This window comes from Erinaceus europaeus, chromosome 20 (assembly GCF_950295315.1).
Source record: "Erinaceus europaeus chromosome 20, mEriEur2.1, whole genome shotgun sequence".
Lineage (NCBI taxonomy): Eukaryota > Metazoa > Chordata > Mammalia > Eulipotyphla > Erinaceidae > Erinaceus > Erinaceus europaeus.
Window position 1 is genome coordinate 34,149,196 of NC_080181.1, and position 4,607 is coordinate 34,153,802.

Here is a 4,607-nt window from a genome sequence, read left to right on the forward strand (position 1 = left end):
TGCATGTCTATGAATTTCCCTCTTAAAATTGTCCCAAATTTTCTGATATCTGTGTCTTTATTTTTATATATTTCTAGGAGCATTTAATTTTTCTCTTTAATTTCCTCTTTCACTCAATAGTTGTTGAGTAGTGTGCTGTTGAGTTTCCATATTTTGGAGTTTTCTGTAACTTCCTGTTCTCTGCTAAGTATTAGTTTAATTTCATTGTAGCTTGAGAAGATGCTTGGAATGATTTTAATGTTCCTGAATTTGCTGATGCTATATTTGTGGCCTAGCATGTGTGGATTTGAGAAGAATAAATATTCCACTCTTTTGGGATGGAGAGTTCTGAAGATGCCTAGTACATTTAAATTTTTCATCTTGTTTCTTTATTGATTTTCTGCCTGGTTCATTTGTCTGTGAGAATGTGGCGTTAACATCTCCTACTATTATTGTGTTGCTATCAATGCACTTTCTCGTATGTATCACTAGATGCTTTATTGTTATTTTTTATAATTTAAATTTAAATTAATTTTTTTATGGTTTATAGTAATGCAGGGGGATTGAACCTGGGACTTTGAAGCCTCATAGATGAGCCACTTTGTGTAATCCCTATGCTATTTACCCCTGCCCTCAGTAGCTGCTTTACATATTTTACCATGCAACTTCTTACCAAAGAAAACTGGAAGGATCATAATACTGACAAGTGGATTTAATACCAGAAGTTGTTCCTAGACATCAAGGGTCACTAATAGTGATAAAATTTCCAATTCTTAAGAAAAATATAATTCTAAGAGTGCACAAATTTGACAACACAGTCTTACAACATATAAAATGAATATTCATGACCATCTACATGACAAGTTAGGAATCAAATTATTTTGTACTTAAGGAATTGAAAATTTGAAATTGAGACAGGATGCGTATAAAATCTACTCTTTAAAATTTACACAGTTCAGCCACCTGGTAGAGTGCACATGTTACCCTAAGCAAAAACCCAGGTTCAAATCCCTAGTCCACACTGGCAGGGGTGGGAGAGAGGGAGCTTCAAGAGCTATAGAGCAGGGCTGAAAATGTCTTGCCTTTTCTCTGTTCTTCCTATCTCTCTGACTCTTACTTTGTATAAAAATGGCCTATGGGAATGGTAGTATCGTGCAGACACTGAGCCCCAGGATAACTCTGGGGGCAAAAAAACTATAATTTAGTAGCTTTTAGTATTGTAAATTCATAAGTCACACATCACAGTCATCAGAATAGTCATCATTTTCATCATCCCCGAAAGAAACCTTATGCCCTGTAGCAATTCTTCTTTATGAGCTTCTACCAGTTCTACCAAATACTAATCTACTTTCCATTTTGATGTCCCCACCTGCTCTTAACATGTTTTTTAGTTTATTTTCTTTTTAAAAATTTTTTATATTTATTTTCCCTTTTGTTGCCCTTGTTGTTTTTCACTGTTGTAGTTATTATTGTTGTTATTATTGATGTCGTCATTGTTAGATAGGACAGAGAGAAATGGAGAGAGGACGGGAAGACAAAGAGAGGGAGAGAAAGAGACACCTGCAGATCTGCTTCACCACCTGTGAAGCGACTCCCCTGCAGGTGAGGAGCCGGGGTTCCAACCAGGATCCTTACACCTGTCCTTGTGCTTTTTACCACGTGCGCTTAACCCACTGTGCTACCGCCCAACTCCCTGCTTTGAACATTTTATGTCCATGGAACCACACAGCAGGAGAGCCTATGCGACTGTCTTGTTTCAATGAGTATCATATTTGTAAAATTCATCAGTATTATAGTTTGAATTATCACTTCAGTCTGAACATTGTTTCACTGTAGATAAACTATGTTTTATCTATTCACCGGTAATGAGTCTTTGAGTTATTTTTCACTGTTTGGCAACTGTAGATAATGTTGCTGTGAACATTCCTGCATGAGTTATTTATTTATTTATTTATTTATTTAATTATTTATTATTGAATAGAGACAGAACAAAATTTAGAAGGGAGGGGAGATAGGCAGGGAAAGAGGCAGAGAGACACCTGTAGCCCTACCACACCACTAGTGAAGCTTTCCCCTGTAGGTGGGGACCAGGGGCTTGAACCCAGATCTTTATGTACTTATTTAAATTTATTTAAATTTGTGTGCTTAGCCAGGTGTGCCACAACCTTGGCCTCCCTGCACAAGTTTTTATGTGCATATATCTTTTCAGTTATCTTGGCTGGACCATCTGGTAACTCTGTTTAGTTTTTTGAGGAGCTACTTAGCTGTTTATTCCAGTGGCCACAACATTTCAATCAACAGTGCAAGAGGGTACCAGTTTCTCTACATCCTCATAAACATTTGTCTTTTTGATTATAGCCATAGTAGAGGGTGTGACACATAATTTCATTGTGGTTTTCATTTGCAGCCCCACCCCCATTGCCCTTCTAAACAGTGAATTTTAAAATGCAGTAATGCCACTGGATATTAAGGGAAGAAAAATCACCTCTGGAATTTTATCCTCTTTCCTGCTTTCCTATTCCAAAGATACTTGCCCCCCTTAGCAAATAACTTTTCCTCTTAAGGTTCAGTGTAATCCTTTTCAACAGATTGTTTTGTGTCTTCTAAGCCTAATGATAATGACACTGTTGGCTAGAATTGTCTGGAGGATTCACCTGAGCTGCCAGTGCATTTCCCACAGGCATAGCCTCCTTTTAAGTCTCTACTAAGATTTCATTGACCCTTAGAGATGTTATTATGATTGCCTGGCTATGTCTTCTTAAATTCCCACTGCCTCTGCATCCCTGCTTGGAATGAATGGACAGTGCCCTCTCTCTTGCCCATCACCCATCTCTCAGTGTTTTGCTCTGAGAAAAATGTGATCTTTTACCAACCCGAAGAGGAAAGGTTAGTGAAGCAAGATAAGGCTAAAATTCAAAGAAGTTCAGAAGTCAGTGAGGAAAACAGTAAGAAATCAGGCTCGAGATTCTGGGAAAGGCAGAGACCAACTCTACTGACTGACAAGAACTTCTGTAAGCAAAAAGATCACCATGCGGGAGTCGGGAGGTAATGCAGCGGGTTAAGCCCACATGGTGCAAAGCGCAAGGACCAGCATGAGGATCCTGGTTCTAGCCCCTAGCTCCCCAACTGTAGAGGAGTCACTCCACAGGCGGTGAAGCAGGTCTACAGGTGTCTATCTTTTCTACCCCTCTCTGCCTTCCCTTCCTCTCTCCATTTCTCTCTGTCCTATCTAACAATGACAACATCAATAACAATAATAACTACAACAATAAAAAAAACATCAAGGGCAACAAAAGGGAAAAAAAAAGAGATCACAATGCTCTGAAGGCTCAGATTGTGGTTATGAGGTTGACTCCCCCAAAAGGACAGAGTTTGGACTATATGATATGGTCCCAGGGAAAGTGAATGGAATGGCCTGGGAACGGCCAGAAACTATTGAATTAGGCTGAACTTTACTATAGCAATTAGTATGCTAAGGCCAGATATAGAAACTGGATAGCTTCAGAAACTCACCCACTATTGACCTGTCAACACCCATGTTCAGTGGGGAAGCAATTACAGAAGCCAGACCTTCAACCTTCTGCATCCCACAATGATCTTGGGTTCATACTCCCAGAGGGTTAAAGAGGGGGGATGGGATACGGAGGTCTGGTGGTGGGAATTGTGCAAAGTTGTACCCCTCTTATCCTATGGTTTTGTCAATGTTTCCTTTTTATAAATAAAAAATTAAAAAAAAAGAAACTCACCCACTGCCCCCCAACACACACACACACACACACACACACACACACACACACACACACACGTACACACACATACCTGGCTTATAAAAGGCTCTTTAGAGCAGAGGGGCTTTATTTAAGTTAATGGACTTGACCTCCAGATTGTTGTCTGAACAGCCCTGAACAGCAATGAAAACATATACCCCTTTATGTAAAAGTTGGTATGACAAAGTCTGGCTTTCTGTGGCACCAGTCATCAGGGCTCTTGGGCAGCTTCACTTAGAGATATTTGATTAAACTGATAGACTAAAAAGAGTCCAGGTAATGTTAATGTTGTTATTGCTGCTTATTTAACCATGGTCTGTCAGGGTGATATGGATAAGGCATGGTAACTCTGAATAATTTACCAATTATGATGGGGGATATCCAATGGGAACTGATTTTTTCTGACTGTTTTAAAGAAGAAAGCTCTGAGAGACAGTGAAGCAGGTTACCCTGGCTACTAGTTATGGAACAATCCTAAGAATGACCAAAGCCTGCCTACTCTGATGTCACCCCAAACAGGATTCAGATATCTTCTGGTGTTTGCAGCTGCTTTTGTGAAATGGGTGGAGGTTTTACACCAACCACACTGGAAAGGCAGCAGAAGTCTGTAAATCTCTATTCCTTAGTTCAGACTCCTAGATAACTAAACTATGGGATGCCCTATGAAACCTGATTTACTGGGTATCTGAAGGACAATAACCACAAGAAGCAGTACCAATTTGTCACATAGTGGAGGTAAACTTTAACTTCAAAGGTCAACTACATAGGGATTTATATGGCATTCTTGAAGGCATTGGAATCTGTTACCACAGATACATTTTCATAGTACTAACTGTGAAATACCATTTTTAATGTAGGAGA